Genomic DNA, 9,371 nt, shown 5'->3' with positions numbered 1-9,371 from the left:
TTTTTTTTCAGATAACAATCCTGTGCTCCGTGATGAAAAACCTTGAAGAATTAAAATACCAAATAAAGATATTATTTTTGTATATACTTATCATAATATATTATACATAAGAAATACAGTATATAGCTTTCATTAAACATTTGTATTAAATTATAAGATTTTTTTAATCTTCATAATAACACAACATATACAATAATTATTAAATTACCTTAAATATTATAAAACCTAAATTAGGAGTTATTATTATATTATAACCAGCAATTCTTGTCAGCTAAACCCAGGTCTCAAACCCTGGGTCTCACAATCCCTAGCCGAATAAGCTAGCTATTAGATCAATGCTCTAAGACCGTGAAAAGGTAACAAATTGAAAGACAGACAGACTGACGGACAAAAATACTTGCTTATTTCACGATTTACTAGATGATGCCCGCGACTTTATGCGCACGCTCTTTGATTTTCGGGATGACGTAGACTATGTCAGTCTTCAGAATGCAAGCTATGTCTGTAAAAAATAGATGATGTCTGTGATTCCGTCCCTGTTAACGTAGGTTTTTAAAAATTCTCTGGGAACTTTTTGGTCTTCCGGGACAGAAAGTAGCCTGTGTCCATTTCTGGGATGTAAGTTAACTCAGTAGGTACCAAATTTCATGAAAATCGATTAAAAAGATGGGCTTTGAAAGCTACCAGATAGACAGCCAGACACACTTTCACATTGTGTAATAACATAATATTATGTATTATTATGTATAGTTAACATAATGTGGATAACATATGTTTTGGATATATCAACGACCTCTGGGCACTCTCTCGACGCACGTACGATATCAAAAATTAGATCCGTGCAAAATCTGATACAATCTCGACATCATGTCATAAAATGGGAAATTTCAATATCTGTCATCTTTTCGAGAAGATAGCGATGAAATCAGCGCAAAAAACCAGCTGCATATCGATGACAATAGAGATGTTACAGTCTATACTACGATAATGTACAAAAATCATATTAGTTTCTTATATTATATAGCAAAACATAATTATTACGATACTAGCTGGTGTATTTTTAAAATCCCATGGGAGTTCTGATTTTCCAGGATAATAGTAGCATAATGATTATGTCACTCTTAAACGATTTTAACCGTTACTTCTGTAACGAACATAGTAGTTATTAGTTAAGTAAATAGTGACTATAAAAAGTGGATGGATATAAGTGTAGAAAATTACTTCAATTATTTACCTATTCATAGATCGAACGTGAGAATTTTACTTATACAACTTACTTATTTTTACCTTTATTTTCATCGTTTCGATCTCAAACGCTACTTAAGAGACAGCAACAGCTAGTATCAGAATGGTGAATAAATAAATTTTTATATCATTATGCTAAATGATGTCCGCCTTTTCATCAGTTAAACTCTTCGGCCGGCTTCTTGATAACGGCCTACCGCCCATGTCTGTCTCCGGGATGCAAGCTATCTCTGTACCAAATTTCATCAAAATTCGTCAAAACGGTAACAGATACGGTACTTACGCATTAATTTATAATATGAGTATGGATTAATGAATCATAGATCACTATACACACCCATAGGTACACGTTTGAACACCTTTATGACAATTCCGAAAATTGATCAACTGGAATATACTTAAAATTTATTATTCATTAAGTAGGTAGGTATTATATGACACCACCGTTAGAAATCCTTTTCAAAAGCGTCTCTTGTGCCTCGCCACACTAAGTATATTGCCGTTTGCGGCGGGCAGTTGAAGTATTGAAAACGAGCGAGTCCCGCACACTGGAACGTCATCGTAGCGGCGCAGCGGTGGTGCCTATAACCTAAAACGCGAAGGCCTTGGACTCGACACCAGACCAAGTGCATTCAAGGAAATAGGTAATAGTCCTAAGCCAAGACGGAGGCCTTAGCCGATACACGGCTAAGAACTGACGGCTTTACGTCTGCATTGGCGGTGTAGCAATGTTCCTAACGCCTTACACCATGTTAGACATGACTTGAAGCCCATACAGTGTGTTCGATAGGTATTTCAAAACTTGGAGGCGAATGGGTTCACCCATAGATGTAAGAACCTATCGATGGGTTTCACCTCACCGACAAAAACAATCTGCGTTTGTTGATGTTTTTCTCGAATTTATTTATGTACATGGTAAAACAGTGAAAGTGGAAAGAAGGTTTTATTACTCTTGCGGTTCGTAAAACGCATTTACTAACCGCACCGCGACAACTGTCTAGCATATATTATATGAAACGCCTTAAATTGATAGGTTTAATACTTTATCTTATCAAGTTGATAAAAAAATTGTCACTGTTTTCCAATATAAAAACAAGTAGAACCAATACAGTTGGCAGTGTTCCAAAACGTATCATATCCTATTTCGTGAATATGAAGAGTTTATTAGTTATCCCGGCCGTGGCTTTGACTTTGGTAGCCATGACATTGGCTGTTTCACAGGATGGTATGTTATTTTTTTATCATAATATTTCGATGTAGGTTTTTAATCTTTTCTGCGACCCTGGTAACTAGTAAGTACTTTAAGCCTTGCCTCAATACTAAGCACGTGTACAGTACAGGAAGCGTTACGCCGTGTGCATTCCTAACATACCTAGATCAGAACCTCCCCAGTCCAGTCCCATATACAATTATTATCTCTTGGTTGAAGGGATCCCGGTGCTTTTCTAATTGCGCTGAGGATGGCCACCGAGAGGATATTGGAGGGTAAGATCTTATGTGGGACTCCTAAATACCACGTAAGTCGATCTTACCCTCAGGAAGTTGGATATCCCCAGATTTCGTCCCTTTAGCCTTCGGATCACGAAGCAAGATCGTTAGTACATACTTAATAGTTCAATGATCAAAATCAAATTTCTTTAATAACCTCCTAAGATGATTAAATCAACATTTCATTATAATACCAGTATTAAATTTATGTTATACAACTTACAAGGCATAATATACACATAGTGGTTCCGCCCCGGCTACGACCGAATGGAATTACTAAATATCAACTTTTTAAATTACTAATTTGTTGTGGGCTCTTCTCAGAACTGGGCGCGTTTGGAACCCTCGTAGTACGTTACAAGAACGCCTGTGAGCGAAAGTTTCTATAGATACAATGCTTTCAGATACATTCCTACCCTAAAATGAATTAATTACACTCACTGAATTTTACTAGGCCGCGATTACACCTGCAAGTTTTACTCATGTAAGTAGCTTACGTAATAATTAATTGACAACTGTTGACAACAAAAAATTATTAACGTTTTACATATATTAGTAAATTTGTCGTAAGTTAATCGTGTCAGCTACTTACGTAAATAAAACTTACAGGTGTACCCGCGACTTTATGTCTAAGTACACGAAGGTACGCTATTTAAATTGCAATATGTTATTTTTACAGTTAACGACGTTGACGTCAACCCTGAAAGTAAGTTTATATTATAAATCCACCGTTCCTTAATCTAACGCCAGCTCCACACGTTGGCCCCAACGCTGGCCCAAACACTGTCCGCCTAACGTGTGGATCGGGAAATTAGCTTTGCCAACGTTGGGGCCAATGCTAATTTCCCGATCCACACGTTGGGTGTTGGGGCCAGCGTTGGGGCCAACGTGTGGAGCAGGCTAGGAATTCACTACACAGGTAATTCTGACCATTTGATTTTCCAACCTGGCTGTAGAGCTAAAAACTGCTACATGCCTAGATAGAAGAAAAATGTAAGGACATGGCATTATCCAACAGGATACAAATTATTATGCTCTTGTATTAATAAAATTTACCTGCTTACCGGAATGCAATATTTACTTCATAATTTTATTTTCAGATCCCTTCCCCGAAAATCCTGAAGGATGTAAGTACCTATAGTCTGTAAGCACAATGAAATATTCACCGGAATTTCAGACGGCAGCGGCGCTAATTAATGAAGTGAAGCGACAAGTGTTTCGCTTTGCGTAGGTATATTCAACGTGCATGTAACTTCATACAAATTAGCGTATTCCGCCCGCCTTTAGATGAATTTTATACTATCTCTATGCCGCCCGCAAATTCCGGTGAGTGCGTCATCGTGCTGAAGGTCGCGTCAAGGATCCTGCTTTAAGTACTGTGCATTACATTGCACTGCTAGTTTTCAAGTAAAGGTGACACCGGAATAATGTATTTTTTTTGTTTTGCAGTTGTCATCGACGAGGGTTTCTATATGCCCGGAGCTCGTAAGTACTAAATACCTCTCATTTTTAACATTAGATACTTACCTAATTTTGAGTATTCGAGGTTCCCTTTAATCAGAAGAATAATATTAATAAGTAGGTATTTTAGTCTTTAACAATTGATCAAGTATCTTTGTCTTACAGAAAGCCGCGATACCGAGTCAATCAGTAAGTACTAAGGATTAACTTGACTTGTCTGTAACACAGATAATTTCGTCTGTAACATGTCTATAACATTAGAAGTAGGTGACTAAGTCATCATCATCATCAACCCATCGCCGGCTCACTACTTAGCACAGCTGCTCGATTGCGGTAGAATGACAGCTACAGTGTCACGATCGCAATCACCTCTGATTGGTTGACGCTCGCTTACTATTAGCTACAATGCGATGTTGCATTAAGAATAGCATAAATTCAGCCAACCACAACAATTAAGATTGTAATTAAGATTGATGCATGTTTTACGAAATCGACCTAAGTACAGATTTCCTCCCAGATTGAGAAGGGTTTAGCCACGGATTGACTTGTTGATTGTTGATTGTCTGTCTACCTATAACCTAATTGAAGTTTTTACCCAATAACATTTGTTACTATATTTCAGATACTGAACCCGAAAATGTACAACAGTACCCTCCAAAGCAATGTAAGTACACTTAGCATAATTATCTAGAATCGTCTGGGGCCTGGCTAATACCTACGTAGCTGAACCAGAAGGCGCAAAAATGTGCCAGAGGCCAGATTTGATATTAAATCAATCTGACCAAATACGGATTGGCAGACTTTACACACCTTTGAGAACATTATGGAGAACTCTCAGGGATGCAGACTTCCTAACTTCTTTCCTCTGGGCTGGTTTTAATTACGTGCGTGCCCTTTTTTATCGCTGAGAAATGCGTGTACGCATTCCCCCCCCCCCTCCCCCCTGGAAGTCATCCCGCTAACCAACCCACTAAAAACCAGCGGCGCCAACCCTCCACTGGGGACCCAACGGGCGACAACGCGATCCTATGCACGTCGCCCGCGTCCTATCCTCCGTCGGCCTCGTCCACTGTGCCCTTTTCTAGTCAGAGGGACACGCGGGGAAACCTTCCCCCTGCCAGGTCATTACCCATGGCCAACAATATCCCCGAAGAGAAATTATTAGCCATGTTACCGGGGTGCACCGGCCCGAATACTGCTCTTCCCCTCGGACATATCCAAAAGGGACCAGCAGCACCCACACTGGGAGGTTACCTGGCTGGCAGCCCAGAGGTGCATGCCCGGAGTCAAACACCCGACCTCCGATTAGGTGGCGGACGTCTTAACCACTAGGCTATCACGCCTTTTGTAGGTAAGTAAAAATAGTTAAGTATTGTAAAAAGTTATGTTTTCATTGTTACAGACGACAACCCCATGTTGCGAGGACACAAGTGATTGACGCAAAATTAATGAAAACCTAACTCACTTATATATTTTTGCCCAGTTACTTAATTACTATCAAAATAAATATATTATGTTCTAATCTTTATTGAAGTTTATTTTATTTTATTGAAAAGTCTTTACTGCATACAAAAAAAAATTCAATTAAACTTTTACAAGTATTTTTGAATCGTCTATATTTCTTGTACGTGTACGGAATCCTTAGTGTGCAAGTCCGACTCGCACTTGACTGATTTTTTCAAACATTCATTGAGCAGACGTAGGTACCTGCATTTATTTCCTAGTATAACATAACTATGACAATTTGATTGATTCCTTATCTACATCTTGACGATATAATTTCTTATAATCTCAGTAAATCCGCCTGCAATACTCGGCAATTACTAATTAGTCCATTGTTACTTTTTTTTTCTCAATAAAACGTGTGACAAAGGATGTTAGGAAAGCTGGTATAAAAGTTCGTCCAGACAGATACGCTGTCAGTCTAGAAATAATAGGAATCATAGAAGATGTCTCGGATACCGGTAAGTAATATCTTGTTTACCTATATTATATTCTTATATTTTGTTCGTTAATTATTTTATCTTTTAAAAGATTATGCGTCGATGTTAAGTGTTTATTCTTGACAGCTTTATTGTTCTCAACTCTATATTTAAAGCTAAGATGGTAGCGGGCTAACTTGGAGGGGTATGTAAGTTTCATACCCCTTTGGTTTCTACACGGCGTCCTACGGGAACGCTAAATCGCTTGGCGGCACGGTTTTGCCAGTTGGGTGGTTACTTGCCATGGCCAAAGCATCCCACCAGTCCAGACCAGATAAAACTTAGAAATTATAAAATTCAAAATTTCACCTGCCGGGAATCGAATCCGGGGCCTCCCACTATTAAGATCACAGCGCTCACCACTACGCCAGGAAGGTTGTCAACTTTCTCCTGAGTCCTAACTGACTAGGCCACTTCTGCCAATTTCAATAGTGACTTCTCAGCTCCGTATGACTTATGAGTTACCTATTGAGTGCTGTGTGTGCAACTGTAAACGCAGATCATGCACTCCTCTATTCCCTCACTCAGTAGCCCGGGATTAAAACTTAACAGTGTTACACGTTACACCTCCGTGCCTCGCGCAGAGCAGCCATTAGCCAGTGGCCTTGCGCCTGATCTCTCTCCGACGGTGCCGGGTAGGTAGGCATATCCCAGGTTATTGTGTCGTCATCATCATGATCACGCCCCGGCTCACTACTGAACATGGGTCCTTTTAGAATTAGTAGCTTGCTCAGTGGTTTGCCTTGTCTACCACGCTGGCACTGGCTAAATGCGTATTGGCAGACTTTACACAACTTTGAAAACTTCTACAGATCTCCTTACGATGTTTTCCTTCACCGATAGACGTCCACTGCCGGACATAGGTCTCTTGTAGGGATTTCCACACGCCACGGTCTTGCGCCGCCAGAATCTAGCGGCTCCTGTGACTCGTCTGATGTCATCCGTCCACCTAGTGGGGGGCCTTCCAACACTGCGCCTTCCGGTGCGAAGTCGGCAAAACACAGATCATGCACTCCTGTTAAATCAAGCGATATTCAATTTCTTAAAACGCATATAATCTCGAAAACTTATAGGAATCTGGAATCGAATCCCGACCCTCCGAATAGGAGGCCGACTCTTAAGCACTAGGCTTTCACCATATTACTATAAAATCTTAAAACTTGTAGATATTCCTGTGCATCCTGGTGCTAGCAACCACGGTCCTTTGTGAAGACCCTCCCAGCACGAAGACGCCCGAGCACCAGACAAAGGAACACCCGAAGCAGACAGGCTCCATCGGGAACCCTCCTGAACAACACCACAAGATGGCCGAACTACCTAAAGGGCCGGATAACAATCAAATGCCCAAATTCAACAACCCTAATTAATTATGACCAGTCCAGTTCTTGAAATTTGTACAAAAATATTAATATAATAAATATAGATAGACGATTTTATTATTATCATAATGTCGAAAGGGTTAAAGAATGTTTGCTACGTACAAAATGCCATATAATGTACCTATCTATTTCCAATTATAAAATGGTTTTCTAAGGTCTGAGTTAAATGATTCCGAAACTTAGAACAATAAATTTTGTCTATGATTGATGGGTACAAGAGTGCCTAGTGGAGCGGTGCGGAGATAAATCCAGCAAACAAATCAGATTAAGTAGGTACATTGCACGTACATTGATATTTCCAGGAAACAAATCTGATTATATTGATAGATGATGCGATAATTTTTTTCATGTCATCTATGTAACATTTATCTAATTTGTCTTTTGGAAATCTCCGTTCCGGTTTTCTGAACTGAACAGGCACCCTAGGGCACTTATAAAAAAATATAATATAATTAAGAATGGAATAGAAGCCATATCAAGTATATTTGTAATGCCAATTGTGTATTAGATGGACCAGAAATCCTAGGTAATATTAGCAAGAAAAAAAGTTACATATATCTACCACGAATGGGAATGGTCGGGATTTCGGGTATCACTATGTAATTAGTTTGAAACCCAAGGAAGATGTGGTCCGAAGAATATGATGAATGTTATTTTTATTGATAATTATTGATAATAAGTTATTTATCCTTTAATTTAGAGAATTATAATATTATGTAAGTGAACTTACGTGGCCAGTACGATGTTAATTTGTAACTTAAAATTATGCAAGGCATATAAAAGATTGTGTTGGGTACAAGAATTCAGTACATTTTCAGAACTGGGCAGCGGCAGATAACAAAATGACGATACGCTACGTCTAACTGATAAATTGTGAAAATATGTAGGTACTATTTTACTCGTCTATATATTTACAACATTTAAAATATGAAGCATAATAAAATCAGTTGCAACTGTTTACTTATTTTATTTAAATTCAGCTCTATCAACTATTTTTTATTCTATTGAAACATTGTCATAAATAAATGACTAAAGAAAATCATCATAAATATCGGAAAACTAGAACAATACTCGATGTAGGTAGGTACAATCCTTCTTGCCGGCATCTGTAGATAGATTGTTTACACTGGTATTTTTAAACGTACAATGCAACGATATTATGTTGTGATGCAATTTTGTTGTGGCTATAATCAATCACTCCATCATAATCGTAATTAACAGAATTACGTGTATTACTTAATTAGAACTGTTAGGTTATAGTAACAATGTACCTACCTTCATAACGAAGCGCGTGGTAATGATCATTGTTGCACTATATTTTCGCATCACCAGTGGAAACGGTTCAATGAAAACATGTAAAAGTGAGGCAATAAACAAATTGATTATTCATAACTTCGAAGAATTTTATGCAACCACGTCGTGTTAAACTATTGACACGCAAGCAATCGTCAGAACTACTTATTCGTAAGTTATATTCGCTCATCAATACAAATACCTGCCCAATTTAAATTAATCACTACCCATATTATAAATGCGAAAGTGTGTTTGTTTGTTGGTTTGTCCTTCAATCACGTCGCAACAGAGCAACGAATTAACGTGATTTTTTGCATGGGTATAGTTTAAGACCTAGAGAGTGACATATATTACTTTTTATCCCGGAAAATCAAAGAGTTCCTACGGGATTTTTAAAAACGTAAATCCACGCGCACGAAGTCGCGAGCATCAGCTAGTAATATTATGAATGCAAAAGTTTGTCTCTCTGTCTTTTTTTAAAAAGAGGTAGCGGGCGAAATAAAAAATGTAGGATTAAAAAAAA

At 38.4% G+C, this 9,371-nt stretch overlaps 1 long non-coding RNA gene across 1 annotated transcript; it reads left to right on the top strand.

Moving 5' to 3' along the window:
• The first annotated feature begins 6,027 nt into the window (after positions 1-6,027).
• On the top strand, positions 6,028-8,512 carry LOC117991912 (uncharacterized). Its single transcript, XR_004674975.2, has 2 exons — positions 6,028-6,158; positions 7,343-8,512. It is a non-coding gene; the product is annotated as an uncharacterized lncRNA (long non-coding RNA).
• Positions 8,513-9,371: the final 859 nt, after the last annotated feature.

The sequence above is a fragment of the Maniola hyperantus genome, chromosome 20 (assembly GCF_902806685.2).
Source record: "Maniola hyperantus chromosome 20, iAphHyp1.2, whole genome shotgun sequence".
NCBI classification, from domain to species: domain Eukaryota; kingdom Metazoa; phylum Arthropoda; class Insecta; order Lepidoptera; family Nymphalidae; genus Maniola; species Maniola hyperantus.
Note: the sequence above shows the minus strand (reverse complement) of the source record. Positions and strands in the feature narration are given on the sequence as shown.